The sequence below is a fragment of the Falco cherrug genome, chromosome 9 (assembly GCF_023634085.1).
Source record: "Falco cherrug isolate bFalChe1 chromosome 9, bFalChe1.pri, whole genome shotgun sequence".
Lineage (NCBI taxonomy): Eukaryota > Metazoa > Chordata > Aves > Falconiformes > Falconidae > Falco > Falco cherrug.
This window is the reverse complement of record NC_073705.1, coordinates 44,557,622-44,580,402: the sequence shown is the minus strand read 5'-3', so window position 1 is coordinate 44,580,402 and position 22,781 is coordinate 44,557,622. Positions and strand designations below refer to the sequence as shown.

General features: G+C 43.8%; 1 protein-coding gene across 3 annotated transcripts in view; it reads right to left on the bottom strand.

Annotated features, from left to right (window-relative positions):
- GPRIN2 (G protein regulated inducer of neurite outgrowth 2) overlaps positions 1-16,111 on the bottom strand; it is a 30,481-nt gene extending 14,370 nt beyond the window's left edge. For 2 of the 3 annotated variants that reach the window (XM_055720502.1, XM_005433478.4), the window contains exon 1: positions 15,779-16,110. The gene's annotated coding sequence lies outside the window, so the exon portion shown is untranslated. Of the gene's footprint in view, positions 1-15,631 lie in introns of all 3 variants that reach the window. The other variant, XM_014286878.3, reaches the window with a different exon arrangement.
- Between the last annotated feature and the right edge of the window lie 6,670 nt (positions 16,112-22,781).

Genomic DNA, 22,781 nt, shown 5'->3' with positions numbered 1-22,781 from the left:
TATAGCGACTGGCCAGTTTCCACTTTCAGTTTCCACAAGAGGTTTTTCTCTGAATTAAAGCAGGATTTATTGAAATTCTGGGTTTTTTACATGTCACGAAACACAAAGGGGGAAAAAAAATATCTTCTACCTTTTAACAATAACAGTCTCAGCATTGCCAGGTATCATCTCCCCTGATTTTGCTGGAGCCATTTTTGGAATGTCCAGAGATGTCATATAACTTGAGCAAAGACAGAAGTATTTTTAAGCAAGATAGCTTTTCGCCATGGTGTTATTAAAGCAACGATGCTAACTGGTTTGTCAAAACAAAAAACTTTTCAGTTTTTAATTTCTTGACAGTATCATTTCAGAAGTTATCCAAACACTGCTGGAGCTTGCAAGCATTAACAAAGTCTCAACAACTGAACAAGTTTTCCCTTTTTCCCCTTCCCCTTCCTAATAAGCTTCTTCAGATTTTATTCCACAATACTGTCACTATTTTAGTGAACTGTTTTCCCAGGGTCCACACAAGTGTGCAGTAGATGTGGACAAAATTGTTTTGACCACCTGTAGCAGAGTAGAAATTGGATGAAACCCAAGGAAATGAGCTCTGTTAGGCTTGTTTGGAGTCAGTGCCAGTGGTCCCAGGACAAAAAATGCTGGGCAGCACGGTGTGAAGACATTGGGTCAGTGGGCATTCTAGCTTGTGCTTACCGCTGGCACGGTAGGAGGTGGCAGCAAAGAGGGACCCAGTGAAAGGCTGGGGGAGAAACTCCCCTAGGAATCACTGGGCTGTATGGAAAGTGTGCATCTCAGCAGTCTGTTAAGGGTACGTGCTTCCGCGCATGGTTTGGGCTTCTTGTGCCAACCACCTTTGGGAATTCACAGGTTCACACTGGCTGTGGAAGGTACATACTCACTGCACCAGAAGCAGGGTAAAAGCAAACCAAGAAATTCTGTAGCCCAAGTACTGTGGTGGTTCTGTCCTTTTTTTAGTGCACTTAGTCACTTCTATTGTTAGAAAATGCTTGTTTCTACTGAGTGCTATAGTATCCTAGCCTTGTTAACATCTATACTAGCACATCCACATCTAAGAGAAGTTGTAACTGAAGATCTTCAATCTAACCAGATCTAGTGATCCATTTTTGTTGATTGAATCGGATCTTCCCCTGACTGATTACGCACATTCCCTTGGTGTCACAGAGGTCTTGCAACATTTGTGTAACTAAGTTATTTTAATATGGTCATATAACTATATCTATCACACATACATACAAACATATTCTGTTTCCTAAAAGAACGCATTCTGTTGAACAGAAAAATCTAGAGCATTTACTCATTGCTTCCAGGTCAAGCACTGTTGGATATTTTGTTTTACAGAAGTACAGTGGAAGCCACAATCTGTTCCCTCAGATGCACTCTGTACACTCTGCCTCCTTAGCAGGACTCCTACAGAAACCTTCACAGTTTCTTGTGAACTGTACCACTAAAATAAAAACGAATGTGTGGAACAAGAAAGGGTCTTGTCCACATTTAGTGGACAAAAGTACTCTGTAAGTGTGACAGGAAAGTCCACTCGTAATGCCAAGAGACCAGTGGCTCCAAGGACTCACATACAAACCTCTCGGTGAGAAGCTTTCAATATGTGATGCTTTTAATATGACATTTAGAGACTCACAGAGTCCTCTACCAACGCAACTGATGAGGAGCATGCCTTTTGCTCCATCCACGAACCAAAGCTCTGCTGCTGATCCAGACAGTTATCAGTTCTTACGCTTGTAATTCCATTTTCGTTGTTAACTTTGGCAAGCTAACAGTTCAGGCTGCAGTTTTCCCATCACCTGAAATCCACTTGCCTTGGCAGTTTTCCATAATGAAATTAAATTGAGCAAGACAACGTTAAAAAATAACAATGTTTGCAATCACTTCTTTGAGTAGCTTCTTGTTGTGGGCTGTGTACTAGGGACTTGAGATTGGCAGCAATACCCTCTAGCATTAGGCTTTGCTTGAATTTGGACTGTGTGCAGAAAAAAGGCAGTTCCCCCTCCTTCCTACATGCTTGTTTAGTTAGAAGTTAAACTCGTTACAGACTCCACCCGCATCAAGGCTGCTCTTTACACCACGCAGCCTCCGGGCCCTGTAGGACTCCACAGGCTGGTGGCATCAAAGGACAACGCAAAAGCATCTTTTCTTCTAGGAATGGAATTTTTTCAGATTCCTGGGTTAGAGACACCGCTGAGTGCAGCTGCAGCCAAAAGCAACCACTTCTTGCCAGGCTGGCCATCAACATATTTCTGCAAGTTTTCCCAAAGCCCTCACAAAATCTCACTCAGCACTTCGTAGAGAAGCGAGAACTGGGAACGTGACAGTTTTAAAACACTTCACACTCCTCCTGCAGCCACTTAACACAGATAGGTGTAGTCTGCCATGGAGTTCAGAGCAGTCAATAGGATTAAACACCAGAGCATAGCTGTCCGCAAGGTGAAGACTGTACATTTAATCTCCTTAAAAGATAACGCCTGCAAAGGCTCTCGCACACACTGGGATGAAACAACATTTACTAATGGAAATCCTCAGTCACAAATATTGAGTCTCAGGTGAAAGGAAGCTTCAAACATATCCCGTTACAGAAGATACAAGGCTGTGCAAACTTTGAGGAGCAATCTCACAAAGTTTACAAGGTTCAAACATGGGTATATAGGCACAGAGACCTCTGTTTGCTTTGTTTACTTAGCATTGCTGCAGAAACCTCTGTAATTGGCAGAAGTGAAGCAATCTGAGATTGATTCATCACCTGAATGTGAAGAAACACATTCAGGTGAATGAAACAGTCCAAGTATATTGACATCACTGAAAACAACACCTAGTGTGGTTTGCAACGAAACCTCCAAAGAAAACTCTGCAGAGATTTATTTTTGCTCCAGCCGCGTAGACTCCAAGCGCAGCTGAAATCAAGACCAATGCTACATATTTTACACATTACAAATACACGTACAACATTATAACCACCGAGTATCAACAGCATGTGAACACTTTTGCTCAGACAGACCAGTGTTCCATGCTAACACAATTGTAACAATTACCCTGTGACTTTGGGACCTTAAAACAACAGGAACAAGGATCAATGAAGTAAAACAGCATCTTACCTGATACTTTAGGACATAGTTAAGGAAGGGGGGAGGGGGGAAATGGTAAAAAAGAAATCAAATCCCCATTCAAACATGATGAATCAGCTTCCCTTAGAACAACGCACTTTCTTTCCTATTGTGTTGAAATCCAACGCTACATTTTCCCAGACAGCTGGAACACTTCCCCGTTTGTAGCCCACCTATTGCTTTCCCCTTCCATTCCCTGCTCCTGTTCCCCACTCACTCCGGAGAGACCTGTGAGCTCTCACACCGGCAGCACGCTTTGCCCGCCTGGCAGAGGCAGAGCCCCGAGCCAGCCTGGCACACGTGGGGCTCCGCACGCAGCGCGCTGGCTGCAGAATCGCTCATGCTGGTGGACCTGGCCCTTCCTCACCTCTGCTGCAGTCCAGCCTTGCCACAGCATCCCACAGCAGCACAGGCAAGCACGCAGGTGTGCCTCAAACTGCATCAGCTTGTTGACCCTGATTGCTCTTTTTATTTTGTATAACTGTCTTAGCTTTCCCTGCGCCACATCATCAACCCAGCCACACCGATTGCTAAGGTTAGCACAGGGAATAAACAGAAGACCACTCCCCACTGCAAAAGCCCACAAACTTACTAGTGGCATAAACCCAGAGCAAACCTGCACGATGCCTTGCTTCCTAAGGCTTTGGAAAGGGCACATAATCCCTCGTCCACCTTCCCAGGCTCCACATTTCACACGTGCAAAGCTGGCACTCATTCCCCAGCGTATGCAAAAGTTCTTACAGGTAGGTATATACACCCCTACGGAGGAGTCACAACACTGCACGTACACACACTGGAGGTGCTGTTCCCTACACGAGTTCATGCAGGCTGCATCCAGCTGATGGTTTCTGAGAAGGGGAAGGAAGCAGAAGTGTCTGGATGGTTATACCAGCACATAACCAACACATGTCCAGGGAGGGGCTGGGGGCAGCTACCAAGAACAATGTGACAAACTAAAAAAAACCAACCAACCAACCAACCAACCAACCAAACAAACAAACAAACAAAAACAGATCAAAAAATAGCAACCCCAAAACATGGAACCCCTCTAATTTCACAGTCATGCAATGCCGTTGTATTTTGTGAATCAGCTAATGAGGAATGGATTACCCATAGGAAACATGGATACAAACACGGCTGACTTCATGGGTACTCAGGGACCTGAAACTTTTTTGTGCGTGTTGGGCAGAAAAGACTGCTTAGCTTAACTTTTCTTTTTTAAAAAGTAAATACATAGCTTACAGGAAAGTGATTTTATGCAGAAATACCAATTGTAGATTCTGAGTTGAACTGAGGTATTTTCATTTGGACATTCAAAGGAAATCCACACCTGAACGCACAAATAAGCACGCATGAACTTTGAGGCAGATACCCTGCTATGAATACATAGAGAATTGTTAGACAAGCAGAGAAAGGATTAGGATAGAAATGGAATTAACATCCACTATTTTTGGCTTAGCTTCAGATAGCTTATGAGGGGATCTAGGCTGCTTTCACTAATTCCACTGAACTACTTTAAAGCAACAAATGTTTATTTTGCTATGACTTATGATTAAAGTTGTGACCTATTTAATGCACTAGTAAATTTAGTCTTAGAATATTAAATATCATGGACGTTATCAATTAAAAGACGTTCAGTAGTATATTAACTATGATTCTAGAATTCTTCAGTATTTTTGTATTCCATGCATGTACATTTATTTATAGTTTTGACAACAAACACAAGTGGATATAAGTAGAGTGGTTCCTTACAGTCATGTCAACGTATAGAGCAAGCTTTCATGAAATATAATCATACCACATGATATTTCAGTATGATTTTATTTAGCTCCTACGTTATGTATTCCCAAGTGATTGCTTTCTTCCCTGCACTGGCAGGCTTCAAAAGAGCGATATGATAAACAAGACATCCACAAAACAAATCATAGTTTTCATAATAAGGATAGTAATATGGGACATTAACACAAGACGATGTGTTAATAACAAAAGAAATCCAGCTGTGCTAGCATTTCCTCCAAGAAGCAATGAAAAAAACTACAAAATGCCATAAAAGTAACACAAATGCTGGATCCTTTATCCCAGGAAAGGAACTTTTGAGTACCGTCTCAAGCTCTGTACTATAACTTCACAAGTTACATGGCACTGCCTGCTCTTTCATCAGTGCCGTTACTGCACTAAGTAAGTGTATTGTGATGCAGTATGAATTGCCTAACACATTACACAGTACAAGTTAGCTGCAGAATTTGGGAAGAGACAAAGAGAAATTTCACTTAAAATTTAATACTATTTACTAGAAAAATACATGCAATGCCAGAGACTTATTCCTCTGTTTCCCATGCTTTATTTTTGCTTTATACAACCGTGATGGTCAACCCACAAACCAACAAGACCTGTAATAGTGACAGCAGGCTGTTTCACCTGTCTTCACTTTACTGATCATAACACTGAAAAAAAATATTTCTTTTCTTCATATATTTCATTTTATGCTTTCAAAACCAGTATCTGACTGCAAAATAAGTGATAAAATCAGAGCCAGTTTCAGAGGTGACAGCATTAATATGCAAGTGTGGAATCTGGAAGACATAGGTGATTTGATGCATACCAGAATTTTTGGATGATGACTGTTAATTTTGGGTACTGACCAGGACCCTCCATGGCAGGCATTAGCCCTTTTTGAGAAGACATGCAGCATTAGGGGGTTGCAAGGTATTTGCCCAGAATTCACTCCTTCATTTGCACCATCCTGGCCCCACTGTGCATCAGCACTCAGTAACCTCTGCAATAATCAGCTTCATCAGACAAACAGAATTTCTGCAATAGCACCAAATTCCATGACAAACACATGTATGTTTTATTATAAGGAGAACAGTGTGATTTGAACTAACTTACGAGATCTACTTGAATTGATGGCTGCTATATGTAAGTTCTTAACTCTATTTCATCTTGTTACAAACACCCGGGGTTATAAATTTGAAAAGGCAAGAGCAGTTTATGGTTATAATGACAGAACTTTAATTACAGCCCAAGGGGCAGCTGCCACTTAGCCACAAACACTGCTGACACCTGCCTGGGACACAGGACAGCACACACAGAAATACAGCGCAGAAATTTCTGCCTAAACAGCCGAGTTACCTTGGGTACCAGAAGCAATGCAACATGTCCACATGGTGTTCTCTTCAGGTCTGCTATTTTAAGCAATGTGTCTTCCTTATTGGCATCTACAACTAAACTTCTAAGGCAGATGTTTGCCATGGTAAAAGGATATAAAAAGGAACATCATCTAATATGACATTAATTTCTTCTAGAGCTGTTCTCATTTTAAAGAGGCTCATACCACCAAAATAATTTTCAACAAAGCAAACACCGGAGTATGGTCATGTCTAAAAATTTGTCCCTGCTTGCCCACATTGAGAATTACTGGTAACTTGCACAAGACAAGATCTGTTTTGCACTTACACGAAGACTGACATGCCAGCATCAGGAGACCTGATGGCCTCCCCCTACCTACACTCCCTTCAAAGAAACAGTCCATTAGCAGTAATCACTAACATCTACTGTTGGCCGGGGGGATTCAAGCCACTTGGAAGGCATTGGCAAAACAGGATTAGCCATGGTAAAAAGCTTAGAGATTCAAGTGCCTGGGATTAGGGGTTTTTTGGTCTTTTTAATTGTTATTTTATTTCGGTGAGGCATAAGGGAAGGGAAAAAATAGAGGAGTTGAAATAGGGGAAAAGGTATCACTCACCAGGGAACTTCAAGGAAATTCTGTGAATACAAGGATATTAATGCAACTAGATTAATGAAGAATCAGGTTGAGACCCCAATTACTTAACCTTTAATCCATCATCTTCCTTTAGGCTTTCCATTTTGGAATAGCATTATAAATGAACTATGCCTTCTTCAGTTCAATCTGCTAATGCCCTCTTGTAAATATTTTGGGTCACCGTGTATTTCCAAGTGTCAGACAGATCTCCAGGAGACACTGATCTGGGCATCTACAAATACCACCCGATGCACACAACAGCCAAGTGCATACTGTCTGTGCAAACGGATGGGATCCTTGTTTGGTTCTGCCCCAGTACAAGCACCAGTGACAGCGGTGCATGTCACTGGGACCATAATTCACCCCCAGGAAGAGAAAGAGGAGCACATTTGACACAAGAGCGGAAGAGTTATGATCCTCAGTGTGCAGCATAGCAAAGGCATAGATTGCGTGTGGTTTACGTGTGTGTAAGCTGACTTGTCACAGCTTTTCTTTTGTTTCTGTTAATTATCACTTTAGCTATCAGGCTTTTCTAAAAGACTTTGTTTTTCCCTGTCCAAAGCTGAGCACACTGGACAGACAGCTCTCTCTGCATCGATTGGCAACAAAGGGAAAAGGAGAGAGTCCCCTTTTCCTGAGGATTAATGAACCTCAGCTACCTCCTTACCGAGGAGCCAAGCAGAGACCTCTTCCCCCAGTGCTGAAGTTACCGTGGGGAGCCTGCTTACCAGCAGCCTCGGCAGGGGGTAACAAACTCATTGCCATGTCAGAAAGTGAATAGATTCAAACATTTACTGATACAGTCACCTTAAGGCAGAATGACAAGGCCATTGTGTCCACAATTATCCCAACAGCAGCATAAGAAAAGTCATGCAAGAGGGTGATCACTGGCTTTTAAGAAATAGCAGGGGCAGCCCACAGTCCTGGCGGTGCCTGAGCCTGGAAAGAAGAGCTGGGAATGCTAAATTCTAAAATAAAAAAGCTAAAAGGAGAGTGCTGTGAGAGAAGAGCCTGTGGAGGATGAACCAAAGGAGACTGTTTTAATGACAACTTTAATTGAATTCCTAGGAAGAAGAATTCACGTGGGGCTGTAAATAAATAATTGGGAAAGCGGGGAGGGGTACGCTCTGTTGCAAGGGAGGCGTGTGCTGGGTGTAGCCCTGACACCACCACACTATGCACTGTGCAACTAGGCGTCCTCTTCACCACCTTCTGTCTCAGAAACAACGTCAAAGTTCTCTTGGGATTTTGATCTTTTTTTAGAAGACATTTATAAGCAAAACATTACTCCCATTGTGTCTTCATGTGCACACAGACCTACCTCAGTGTACAAACTGCCCTACATATAGCTGACAGAGCTAAAATGTGAGATATTGTAGTCATATTGGACACTCACTATTGGTATTTGACAGCTCACTTCTTTAAAATTTATCTCTTCAGCCAGAAGACTTAAAACTTTTTCATTACAAATGAAATATGCTGATACGGTCATGTCATCAGCTGTTTCCAGCAGCTGGGGCTTTAATAAAAAAGTCATCAAATATTATGACAGCAGGCAACACTGACCTAGAATCATGCTTACTGTGAACAGTGTGTGCCTACAGAAGTGGTACATTAATATAATTGCCTTTCTGCTTTAAGCAGAACAGAATTATGCAGAATGAAACTGTTAATTCAGCTGCCAGGTTTGTGCTGCTAAGAGTTGCTGGTGGTACAGAAGTCCTGTGAGCAAAGCATGTCATAATTTTTTTAGGAATTGATCTTTATCGCACAAAATTTGCAGTGGCCTGTTCACATTTGCATTTATTTCGGAGAGACAGATGCTAGCAAACCTTTTCGCAACAGAGGATCAGATCCTATTCCATCACATGTACCAGTCTGGAGGGGACGGGCTCAGTCTGGTATCGAACAGCTCCTCGCCCTCAGGTGTGGGTCGGCTCCCCAGTTCTGAGCAGACCGCGCCCAGAGCCATGCCACCGACCCACAACTCTGCAAAAACACAGGGCCATAGCTTGCTCAGCGAGACCCTCTACCCATCAGAGGCCCAAGCCAGTAAAATGTGTGAATCACAGTTGCCTGTGAAGCATCATGAACGTAAAAATCCTACAGCAACCGAAAAGCCTGCTTCCAGCCCGCTTCCAGCCTGGCAGCAGGGGAGTGCAGCCCCAGCATTCCCGAGGCCAGGAGTCTGCACGTCCACCAACCTCCACCCAAACTGGCCAAGCAATTAAAATATCTGCTTGGAAATACATGTGGTTTTAGTAGAACACAATCAAATCATCATTTTTGCTGTTTGCTTGAAAGCTTAAAAGCAACAGTTAGAGGGAAGATAAGAACTCAGTGTGGCTTAGCATGGGTATCCTAGCTTCAGCTTCAGGATTCAGCACTGTAGTTAGTTACTTTTGGATACGAGGGGGCTGAGATACCCCACCCTGAGGAGTGAACGTGCATCTGACTCCTAAAGCTCCGCAGGAAGGTCGATGTGCTCTCAGAGCAGGTGCACTGCCCTGGCTGGAAGGAGGAGGCCAAAAGCACGGCACTGAGCCCCCACCTAACGCGCCCGGCCTCCCAGAGAAACGCCAACAAAGACCAAAGCTTTACAACCAGTTACAACAGCAGAAAAGGAAGCTCAAATCTGCCTTAGAAATCCTGACTAGGTACAGCCGCAGGTACAGTGGCTTTTCACGTTCACGCATCATCCCTACTGAGGATGGCAACTCCTGTAGTGGCAAATGGGAACGATGGTGACATAAACAAAAGTAACAGCAATCTGAAGCTCTCCAAACATCTCTGTTAGGATAAAGGAAGACAATATTTACAGACTGAAAGATGCACCAACGAAACAATCAAAGATGGTTCATTCTTCTTCTACATGTAGAATAGTTAAATTGCTTTCCTGCCTGAAATAAAACCTTTGGCAACTTACCTAGTGAGACTTAGCAACTTATCCTCATTTCTTGTTCCCGTATTTTTCCCTGTGATTGAACAATACACAAGGGCTACAAAAAACCCAAACAACCCTTTAATTCTTTATTTAATGACAGTGTTTATGAACTGTACACAAAACACTGGAGAAAAGAAAGATTCAAAAAGGCAATCCATCTGCCTCCAGAAGCTGCTGTCAGCAGTGGTAGGGAGAAGACTGTCAGAAGACTGACCCAGATTATAAAAACAATTGCTCAGTGATTAGAAAGAGGAAACAATTGCCTCTGTCTGTGTTCACTGACACACTGTATGACCTTGAGCAAGCCATTCCCTCTGTGACTCAGTTTACTCCTCTGTGACTCAGGGATTAGATGCAGAAGCCCTAATGTAGGCATTTAAAGGCTTAATTCATGATTCCAGAGCACTCTGAAATCCCAGAATGAAAGCTATTAAATAAAAGACATTGAGAAGAATATATTCTGGCCTTTCTTTTGTACTATTTGGTTTGAAAGAGATAAATAGAGCATCTCTATGTGAAATTCTGGTTGCAGTTGCAGAAAACTCATCTCACTGGTAACGTTCACACACTCTTGGTGCCTCAGAAGCACTTGCTGAAAGCAGCCCCTCCGCTAGCTTCCCTGCGTCAAGTGAGGGTGAGTAATCTGCAGGATTTCAAGTACATAAACCCAGTATTAACAGAATTTCTCAAATTAGGTATCATATGTATATATTGTATATATAACATGCATGTTAATACCACGCATATTACATATGCATGGTATATTATGTAGCAATGATTTATTATAAGTAGGCTCTTTATGAGCAGAGCTGTCACAACTGCAGACCACGTCGCCCTGCAGTGCTACATTCACTCACAAGCTTTTATTTACTATGATGAACTTTTCCTTAAAATCTGTCTGGCAGAGGGATTCTGTGACACATTTATGTTTTCAGTTCACGCTGCAAGCTGTCTTTTGTGTATCTGTAAGCTGGAAAAGACCTGGCAGTCTCTATCCAGAGGGATAAGTGGTGCTGCACACATGTAGTCAAGTAAGTATTGAAAAGGACTCAAAAGAAGGCTACATAACCACATTTCATAGCGTTGCTAAAAGTTCCCATTGTCTGCATAAGCTAGCTCTGAAATGATATAAACAAAAAATATGGGAGGAACCAAGAAGAAAAAATTTCCTTATCAAACTCGATATTTAAATAACAGTTACTATGTCAACGTGTGGTGTCTCTCTCGAAAAAGCAACTGTCCCAATTCCTGTGGTCTAACCAGAACTGTGTGGGAAGCTCTTATCTATTTTCAGGAAACATCTGAAAGGGATGAAAGGGAGCTTCTCTACTCTCTCAGGACTAAGAGAAGAAAGAGAAGCAAAACATTAGAGCTTGGCTAGAGGAGAGCCCGTGCTCACAAGATGCTATCCAAAGCTTGTTTGACACCAGAGACCTTAAGGAGAGAAACCCCAAGATATGGTAAAGCAGCTGACTAAAACTTGCAAATGTTTTGTCAAATCCGAGTATGTGAAGAAGTTCCTCAAGAACTTCTGTTTACACCCTGCTCTATATAAACAAGCAAGTTTCCCCTCCTCTTGGTTAATCTCAACCACAAAATGAGCTGCAGAAGTCTCTGCTTCCTTATTAACAGTCAATAATGTCAGAAACACAAAATATTGCGGTATAAATGCAGAGCAGCTCAAGAGCTGCAAGACAAAGCGGGTTCCTGTCATCACCACGGCAGACGAAGACCCCACCTCTGCGATGGGCAGCTAGAGGGTAACCCGTTAAATGTCTGCTGTTAACCACTAGCAACGAGGCGCTGGTTATAAGGAGTTAAGTCTCCATTACAGGAATTCTTCGCTTGTCAAACATTAGTTTGACCATATTCAAGACCCAAGTGGACAAAATCCTAAGAAATCTGATCTGACCTCATAGCTGTCTCTGCTTTGAGCAGCAAGTTGGCATAGATGACTTTCCAAGGTCCCATCAAAACTGAATGATTCAATGATTATTTTTTTAACTGTTTTCATAATTTTTTGCTTTCACCTGTCTTTGCCAATGAGAAGGTTTCATGAGGCTTCTCATCCTGAACCTCAAAAGAATGTGCAACCGTTTTGCAATATTAAACCATCTGATTGATTAGTAGAACCTCTACCTTTTACTGGAACAAGGTGAAATAGGAATGACTTTTGAAAGGAACCACAAACCTGACCCCTGTGCTCTGCAGGCAAGGTGATACATTGGAATGAGGCAACGAATTCCAAAAGTTTCTTTCCAGTCTGTCAGCCCTTTCTTGTAACGAAATCAAGAAAAGCACTGCACTATTTCCATTGTTTAGAGGCCACTGAGAACCAAATACAACTTCTAAAACAAGATGTATCCTTTTCCTTGACAGCATTTCAAGACGTACTTATCTACCCTGTTCAGTCATAAACACTGAACTTTCCCAGCAGATTCATTGCAAAAGCCAATAAAATAATTTTAAGAGTCTAAAAAAAAAAATAATATCAGTTTAGAAGAGTTAGCGTGGCTTTGTGCATTCATCATCTCTCCAATTTCCATACCAGGTCTGCTTAGTTTGAGCTGAAAACAAAGTCAGAACTAACTTTCAACGCAGCTCAGATGAACTGGGTTCTGCCAGTTTCATTCACTGTTGACTAGAGTAAAGCTCTCCAAGTCAAATGAAGGTTTTACAACTGCTCAATCCCATTAACCTTCATTTGCACTCAGGTGTGCCCTTGCTAAAGCTTAATTAGCAAATATTCTGCAGATGGAGAAATGCACTGGCTCCTTTTTCTGTATTAGATCTACACTGCGCAAGAGCTGAGCCATAATTTTGGAAGACATACTACTTTAAAGATGCACACAGGGATGGGACAGGCCAGTTTAAAGGTGATCTTTCTTACAACGCTTTTTTGGTGCAGCCTGACACCTGGATATAACTCACGTGCTTAATGTTCACACTCAGCACCACGCTAGCAAAGACCTGGCTGATGTCTTCATTTAGTTAGCCTGTCCCCCGTCCCATGCTCTCAGTATATACACCTAAGCAGCCCCAAAATAATTTTTTGTGGTTCCTACTGCTAAAGATAATTTCTGTGAATGGAACTTTATTCTGAAGAACTTTAACAGCTTTTGCAAAGAAAAGAGACCACCTTCTTCTCCACCACCCACTAAGGAATCAGAAGATACTCCTAAAGGACAGTTCTTAACATAGATATGAACTATCAGCGGCATAGCTTTAGATTAATTCCATAGTCATAATGCATCTGTAAGAAATACCACATCAAATTATCTGAACCAGAGAATGGCTCATTTAGTATCTCTCTGTTCACTGCCTTCACGCAGGTATTCCTCAGCACTGTATCCCAACATTTCTTTCCATTCTCCCCCTCTTTCTGCTTTTACAGAAACAATCGCTCTTACCGCTGCAACATCCACCACCCTCCCCACAAGGAAAATATAGACTATTAAGAGTTTGGATGATTCACGTCTTCCTGAATTTTAATAGCCCAAGGAGAAGTGTTTTCACATAGGATACGGTATATGCATACAGCTTTACAGCTTACACAAGTTAAAAACCCTCTTGTTACTGTGCAATGAAACTGCAAGAATGAACCAAAAGGCCAGTGCCTGCAAACCCTCGAGTGTAGCATCATTTGCAGCCTGATCCATGCTATACTGCTGTTCTTGGGCCAGAATGGTTTGGGACTGCAAGCAATGAAATGTCACATGCATCTGCCAAAGACAGAAACTTTTGTTTCTTTTAGGAAGTAATGGAATTGCCCAATGACTTAAGGAACGCCTGCAATGATAAACCCATGGCACATGATTACAAAAATAAGATTTTTATTTTTTTCTGATTCATTGGAAAAAATACTTCTAGAACACAGCAAATTAATAACTACCATTAACAGCTCTCTGTCTAGTTCCTGAGCCTTTGAAAGCATCTTTCCTAGGCTGCATTCTCCTGCAAATTGTATAACAGCTTGCAATATCCAAATACGAGGGACCAGTCAAGTACAATCCATCCTCATTTTGTAACATTAACTACAGGGGAAAGGAATGGAGAATTCAGCCTCTTTAACCTCCAGAAGAGCTGCTGAAGAAGGAAGAGGATTTTGTTGCTGTTCTGCACAGAACGAACCAGCCTGCAGACAGGTGTAATGTTATCTCACTGGTACAGCAAATACCTCTGCTCATCTGGAGTGTTTTAAAGCTGCCTCGGGTTTACCCTTCACCATTGCCCTTAACAGAAAGAAGATTGAATTTCAGAAGTATAATGACCATCAATACCAATTTCCTTTCGTTCCACCCTCCCTCATACCCTCTTATTTCTCAAGTGTATTTTGAATGTGCATAGTTTACTATAGAAAGAGAAATGTGGGTTCGGTATGGTTATCTAATGGGGAATTATCATATTTGGTGTTGTAAACCAGTTCAGACATCACAAGGCTGTATGCAGTTTACTGCTCTTGTTTGGGCAGCCCTAGATAAGTGTCAGATAAACTAATCTGCAATTGCAGCTCTCTCTGGAGTACAGTTAAGATAAAATGTCTAGACAGTAAAAATCAACAAGACCCTATAATCAGGGACGAGTGTTTTGCAGAGTAACTGAGCCATGGCATGAAAACATGAAGCCCTCATCTAATCCACCCTCTTAAATGAAACCTTCCCCAAACATAATTCTTTTACACAAAGACTCTACTCCGTGTAAAAGTCTTTGAAGTCGGATCTTACTGCAGTCTATGTCCTGCAAACGTTCAGGCATATGCTTAACCTTAAACATGCAAACCACTATTTGGAAGCTTGGTGCAAGGAAATCACTGATATTTTGGCATTGGATGATTACTCTGAAGCATGAGTCACTGGAAAAGAGGTAAGTTTTGGTCTTTATATGGTCCATCTCACTTATGCACAAGATCAACGTCTTACAAAATATATTTATCCAATGGTTATCTTTCCAGTCACCTTTCATGCTTAGAGTTCTCTAAACAGAAATAACTACTGGCTCTCCCCCTCCCTTTTAAACCTCTTCCCCTAAAATCCAGAAGTGCATCAGCACAAAATCTTACCTTTAATCACAGGAGGTTATAAACTACAACATACGCGCAAAACACTCTCCTGCTATGGTTTCTGATCTAAAACATTTACTCTAGTGATAACAAAAAGCCAAACCAAATCAAACCTTTGACTTCAGAAAAGACGTTTTGGTTTAAGAGAAAATGTTACTGGTTGTTCTAAATAGTGATTATCATTTATCTAGGAAAGAAGAGTATTAAACAAAGCTGATATGCAGGTGGCGTTGAAATATTCCTCAGCTTTTCTGTTGTGTTGGATATTAACTTCTTAGGAATTCAAAAAACATGTGGTAGGCATGGTGGAAGAAAAAAAGGGAAACCATTCTCTGGCAGATTAGTCCTAAAAAGGTAACAATTTAAAGCAATACAATTTACCCCTTTTCTTTCTTTTTTTAGTATCAAAACCCCGACATACCCACAAAAGATCATCAAAAAGCATCTTCATAAACTTGTAGATGTGCAGAGAAATAAGATGAATGGGACTGGGGGGGGTTCTCCCCCAAAGAAACAGTAACAAGGATATCTGAGCAACACTTGCTGAAAGACAGATACATACACATCTAAATGAAAGACACCAGCACAAAACCCCCACCTTCTGCAGAACTACATGAAATTCAATCAAAGCTCAGAGACACAGTTCCCGACAATGTAGTAAAAGAGAAAACTACGATTTCCTCGGCTTTTCAGCCCGGCTACCAACCCCCTGCTGCCGACACGGCACTTACAGAAGCCTGGGTCTGTCTCTATGCGGCTCCTCTCCCTTCCCCTCATCGGCTTTGTTACTCTCAGAGACCTGCTGGCACAGCGGAGAGGGCTCCGCGTCCTCCCAGGAGAGGAGAGAACGGGCAACACATGGCTTCCGTGGTCCTTACCTTCCCCCTCCTCAGGGACTGCACATCCAGCTTCCCTGCCCAACGTACTTGGAGGGGATTTAAAACAGATGCTCAGAAATCTGAGGAGAATGAAAGGCAAGAGAGTTCGGATTTCCTTTGGGAACTGGGCTCCTTGGTCCGCCTGTGCTGTTGGCACCAAGGTAGGCTAAGGGGGAGGAGGAAGGATTGTTAGAGAGCATCAAAGGCAGGAGCCTGGGAGACGGGGTTTCCTCTGCCTGGACGTGACGCCCCTTCCTGCCTCCCCTCTTGGCTGGAGAGGAAATAAAATGGAGCCCAGGAGGGAGGGAGGGAGAGAGATAATCCTGCGGCTTCATCCGATTAGAGAAACTGGGCCTGTGCAGAGCCGGCAGTGCCGCCAGGGAGGCACAGGGAGGGGAGGCAGAGAGGGGCAGGAAGAGGAGGAGCAGAGGGGGGAGAACAGAAATGATAAGGGGAAAAGGAAAATTATAAAAGGCATGCCAAGGAACTGGCGCCTGGGCCAAGCCACCCTGGCTACGTTCAGTTTCTACCCTTGTGTAAATGTGGAGTCACCAGTAGGAAACACCCATTGCTTCTGGTCATCTGGGGCAGCTGAAAAAAACCAACCCAAACCAAAACTAAAACCCTCAAACCCGGAACACATCAGCTGTATAGGCATGGGCTGGGAACAAGGGTGTCCCAATGGACTGAAAAAAGAGCGAGATTGCTTGTGCTGAGTAGGGGAGGAATAACCAAAGCAGTGTGCCGCACGAGCTGTCGAGTTTGGCACGGACAGGACACAACTTCGAACAAATTTTCTATTGCAAGTTGTTTACCAGAACCTCTTTCCAATTACTGAAACAAATCTTAGTTGAACTGAAGTGACTTTTTAAAAGTGTGTATCAGCATCTCCCCCTTGCCGGGCGCTGGCAGCAGTGGCCTGGGTTGCCCTCCCTGCTGCCCCATGCCCTGGCAGCTGTGCCCCCGGCCTGCCCCCCCCTCCCTGCAGGCACATCTGGGCTCGGGGCTGCCCAGCGCACCCCTGGGCAGCACTGCTGGGGGCGGGGGGGGAGGGTGATGCTGTGGAGCATCCCCTGGCTCATCCTCCCCCAGCAGGACACCAGCATCCAGGTCCCTCTGAGCTGCCAGGTGTGACCCATGGTGCACTGGGGAATGCCAAGGACAGAAGTTGCCAGCAGAACCCTGGCCCCACCTGCGGTGGCCCATTTCTGTACAGAATCTGTCCTCTCACTCACCTTTACCAGCCGCTACGCTCGGTCCTTCCCCAGGCACCACTCCTTGCCTCTGCACGGTGAGCTGCTTTGATCTCCTTCTGGCCTGTTCCCCTCCTTTTAAAGCTTCACACAAGGCAGGCTGGTTGGATCTCCAATGGGGCAAGGAGAAGGATGCCAAAACATCCAAAAATAATCCTTTCAAGTCCTCTTTCTTTCTGTTCAGGACAGAGTTAATACCCTTCCTGTAAAACACTTACAGCACATTCTCACTTTGCTCCTAAGCCTTCACCCAGTGCCCTCCCATCATGCCTAGCTCAACTGGGAGAGGAGGACCAAGACCCCCATCCCGATGGTTTTAGGAACACAAGCTTGCTCCCTCAGTCTTCAAAATGGCCTGCAAAACCAGTCATTTTCTATGTGCTTCCAGGCTTTGTTCCTAAGACCCACACACCACACACACCCCTCCCTCGGGCTGCAGGTCAGGAGGCATTTCAGGGGTTAACAGCCATGCCTGGGTCAGCCGCAGCTTTCCGGCTGCTTTATTTTACTTGCTATGTTTATTACAGCAGTGAAGCAGAGCAGGCATTTTAATTCAGCTGTTTGCGCTGACCTTGTGCATCCTTCCTCAAAGGCTGGAAAGAGAAGTTCCTCGACCCAGTCCCAGAGCATCCTCATCAGACTCTCCCCGCAGTGGTACAGGACCCCAGCAGTGCGGCAAGCAGAGGACGACTCCACAGCATTTTGCTTCCTTTCTTATTCCAGCAAAAGACCTTTGGCTGATACGATGAGACCACCCCCTCCTCCCCCGACACTCACAGCTATTCCAGCACCATTCCACGGGTGCCAGTGGCCAGCTGCGGAACAGCTCAGTGTTTGACCCTTCCAGTCAAATGCATCTTCCAAACTTGTCCCAAGCTGCCCAAACGACGTCCCAGCAACACATAAAGGGTACAATGTAAGGATGATGCTACATTTCTCTTTTTCTTTAAACCCTCTGCAGGAAGAAGTTGCATAGCTCTCTTGTTCTGGATTTGGTATGTCCAGTAAGGTTGACTATTTTTATTAAAAGCATTGGAATGGGCTTACTGGAAGGTACTGGTGACCAACTTTTACCTCAACAGGTTACACATCTGGGTATCCGTAATGATGCAATTGGCATACAGCTTTTTCATTTACATTTAAAGAGGAAAGGTGTAAAGATATCTCAAATTCAAATTTGGAGAATTTATTCTGTGTCTTTGACAAAGCTGACAGAGGAAACTGAGGAGTCAAAAGCCTACAGATACATTAGGCTAAATCCAGACAACTTGATGTATTTCTTTTCGGAAGAAGGGAAACATTGTTTTTTCAACTGGATTTTTGCAGAACAGTTCTGGTACCCCATTGCTCAGCCTGACTTGCATTCGTGTCTCCCCAAGAGCTCCACCCAGGGTTTAAACATGTGAGAATGTGTTTAATTTCATGAAATTAAAGTCCTACGCCCAGCAAGGAAGAGAGCTTTCAAAATTCCTGTTCACTGATTTGGCTGCTGGAAGATCAGAAGAAAGCGAAGCAGCAGCCCCATGACTTTGAGTCACTTTGTGTGAGGAAGGGCAGTGAGCCCTGTGAAGGACACCGCCGGGCAGAGCTGTCCCCCCCTCCCCAGGCCAGTCTGTGCCACCCCAGCAACCTTCCAGAGAGCAGCTGCCCAGCCCTAGCCCAGAAGCCCTTTGTCTAACCCAAAAATTCCCGAACCACATCAGGGCCAGCCACCCCTCTGCAGAGGAGGGTAGAGGGTGGGAAAATCATCCTTGAGCTCCGTTCCTCCATACTAGACCGAAAAACTTGTCCTGAAGCCCTCCCCTCACCCCTTCCCACTCCTAACCCTACAGCCTTTTCTTGCACTGCCCGCACTGCTCTCCTGTTAGCAACCTGTCCATGGCCGGTGGTGGTTCAGACCTGCCCGGACTGCACTGGCTGGGCTCCTCCATCAGCCCTGAAGCTCCCAAGCTCCATCAGGTGCCTCCAGCGGGACAGTGCCCTGCCAGCAGCGCCTTTCCCAGCCATCTCACAAGAACGCTGCTCGCAATTTGTTCATCTCTCACCCTCTGGGGCTCCCTACGCAAACCCTGCGAGGCTGATAGTTGCTGTCTGTTGATTCAAAGCCATTTAAGCCAGCAGAGCTGCACCTGCAACCAGGCGGGTTTTAGCTTAATGCATGTCTGGAATATGGTCTAGTTTCCAGCAATAATGTAGCCCTCCAGGAACAATATGCTGTCTTGCGGGTAACGCTGCTCGGTTGCCTGAATGTCATCTGCCACAGTCGATTTGGATCAGATCTTGGATATTTCCATTGTGAAGTAATTTTGAGTGTTTCTGAAGAGTAATAGCACTCCAGCGCAGTCTGAGAGCGCCTTCACGACAATAACTAACACACCATAGCCAAACTAGGATTTTTACTAGGCCTACAACCAGTCAGAAGCTCTCCGCTCGAGGTACTGCTGGCCCCTTGCTGGAACTGGCGTTCCGTAGGCACTGCAGGCGTCCAGTGTTCGCTTATGCTCAGACACCCAACATAATTCCAGGCAGCCCAGTAACAGCAGCTAGCACAGCAAGCGTTTTCACACACACTCGAGAGAACTGAAATGCATCTGGGATGCATTGAAAACATAAAACTGATCCTCACCTTCCGTTTGATGTAAGAAGCACAACTGTTTCTAACACAGAATTTTACAAAGAAAGCGATTCTGTCAGATAAGCAATACCAAAAACTTCAGATGAAAATTTTAGACAAACATGCAACAGCTGTAATTTGGATAATTTACAGGTAGTATCCGTCTGGTTATATGTTAATGTTCTACCTAAGCAAGCAGCGCCATTTGTGTATAAATGCTTAACTTATTCAAACATCTGTGACTCTAGACCATCTTCTCATGTACAGAATTTATTTAAGAAAATTGAGCTCCTCTCAAGTTCTCCGACTTCCCAGTGCTAAGAACTAGACCCCTATCTGCAGTGCCCAACTGTAGGAAGTACTGTCTATGAATAACCCTTTATTCTGCAATTTTATTATTCTGTGAAGAAGATTTGTGTGGGTTTACCTCATCTGTTAGTTTCATAAAGTCACTACAAAATCTTCCAGGTCATCTCATCTACATTCATCTTTCTCAGGAATAATGCTGTAACACTACTGACATGATTTTTTTCAAGGAGCAACACAGATGTAGCTCTCTTCTTTGTGGAATTAATCTTTCTGAAAGCTGTCAGGCTTTTTAGTACTGTGAAAACTTGTGGGTTTGAGCTGTGTCATCTCCTTTCTTTTTCATCTTGGATTTAAGAGCAGCTTTCCCAACAAAACAGATCAGTTCTTTTGCCTTTATTTTGCCTGGGCAATTTGCAAGGCAGCCTGCTGATATAAGCAGTCTCCAAGACTTAGCAAATCTCTACACAGCAGGACTTTTTTGTTTATCAAATGAATAGAACAACAGCTGATTATGGAGAACGCAAACAAAATTGCATCTTTAAGCATGTTTGGTTATAAACCAAAGATTTCATGACACGAAATCTTAAATCTCATTTTAAATCAAGGGACTATCACATGGGTACCCTGCTTTCACTTCTCCTTTTCCCAGATCTCATTTCCACCCATGCACAACCACCAGAATTTCTCCCCTGTTCTCTACAGTTGCTTAATATCCAGCAGCAGAAAGAAATAATTAAATGCAAAGAAACGCCAACCTGTAAAAAATTACCTTTCAGGCCAGTTTTGGGGTAGCTTAAAGCTGCCTTTCATGCAATAAGAGCTTTGGCCTTTTTGAGAATTTAATCACGTTTAGCTTTGTTCTGCTTTTCATTGCTAGTCTTCCATCTGTTCTGTTACTCTTAACTGGAAAGGAGGCAAGCCAGCACCACATAAGCCGGCAGGGCTCCCAGAAAAGAAAAAGACAGTGCAAAACATTACACTTTGAGAAGTCACCCATGATTCTGTCCTATGTGACTCGTCCACCAAGGCACTTTCACAAATCTGGATCTGAACTCTTTTTTAAAACACATTCATCTACATACTAAGCTTCTTTAGTTGACTTTTGCAAATAGTGTGATTAAAAATGAAAAAATAATAATTATTTGGTCTTTGGACAACAAATAGAACAAAAGTACCGGAGTATTTTCTAGATCTTGGTGCCCAGGGCTGAGCCTATGAACAAAGCCTGCTGTAGAGATATTAGCTGTAAGTAATGGGAGTCAAGCATCTCAATAAAGACTTGAATTTTGATGCCTCAATTCAATAAAGACTTGAATTTTAATGCCTCAATTCCCAGATGTGAAATGAGGAAATGGTATCAGCGAGAAGCTGGGGAAAACACCACGGAAAACACTGTACCAGAGGAAAGCACTGCAGCTTAGAGGCGTAATTTCTGACCCTGATGCACTTTGAAAAACCATAGCTCCGCAGCTCCAAGAAAGGCTCCGTTTTCCATATGACCTGGAATATTCCCAAGCAATTTAGAGCACAATCATCATAACGTAGCTATCTGTTGGCCCCACGGCCTGTGGATTGACTCCAGCCCACTCAACACTCCTACTCCCGCCTGGCTTTCCCTAGACACCAGGCTCGGGCAGCATAGCCATCCCCACTTCTGCCCCACGCAGCAGGAGTCTTCCTACGCTGAAGAGCTGAGAGGTTCATCCAGGATATGCTGGGGACAGAGTATGATGGAAAAAAGATGGGTGGAGGACAGGGGCTTCAGGAAAGCTGGGGCCATTGGAAGGGGATTTGGATCTAGTCCCTGTGGCTGCCTATACTGGACCACCCTCACAAGAGGCATCACCCTTGGTTAAATGGAACAGGAAAAATTATTATGCAACCGATAGAGGAGGGTGACATTCCAAATCGAACGCAAGCTGATAGCAACAGCACTGTGTATGAAAAAAGGTTTGCACCAAAGAAGACCTACAAAGCAGTACCCACAGATCTCAGAGCAGCCCCACAGCGAGGGAGCGACGCTATTTCAAGCGCTCCCAGTGCCAGAAGCATTCCGCCGGGATGGGCTGTAAGCCCCGGGCTAGTTCTGCCTGCAGTAATCTGCAGGGCTGACTCTGTGACAGATTAAAATGCAGTAACAGTGTTTATGCAACTAAATCTTGTTCTAATCTATTAGTTTATGTAACCTTTGCTCATGGACATACTGACTCGTAGGTCTCAGGAACTGAAAGAAAAGCTCCTTTTTTAACTCTCTCCCGCCCCTGGTTGCCAAATAAACAAATAGATTGTCAGAGATGTTTGTTCTTTTTGGGGGGGTGGGTTGGGAAAGAAATCAACTGAAGTCCTAAAACCCAGTGTACCTCTCCATACGTACAACCAAAGCTATATAATAAGCTGGCTGATGGTAGGCAGGTGCCCTCCAGGTTAGCATTTCCAGCCACAAATGTACCGTTTGGGCCCCCGGCTGGGGAACGGACAGCAATGGTTTACTTAGCTCCTAGGGAAAAATACTGCTTTCTAGCATTCAGGCTGTACCTTTCTGAGTAAAGCAAAGCAACAATATCTGTGGGAATGACACTGATTCTTCTAAGCTTGAAAGATTTATTTCTATTCCTCTCCTGTATCTTGCATTTCCTAGAACACTTTCACATGGATTTTAGGTGAGGCTCTAACAAGTGGGCAGTGTTCCTGCTGCAGCAGTCACCGTCCCAGTGATCGCTACCTGATGTGTGCCCGCAGCAGCTCACGCTGCCCCTTCCTGGCCAGGCTCTAACCTAGATTTGTGAAAGGATTTGAGTTAAGATGAACCCTCTTTGAGTTTTGGGGG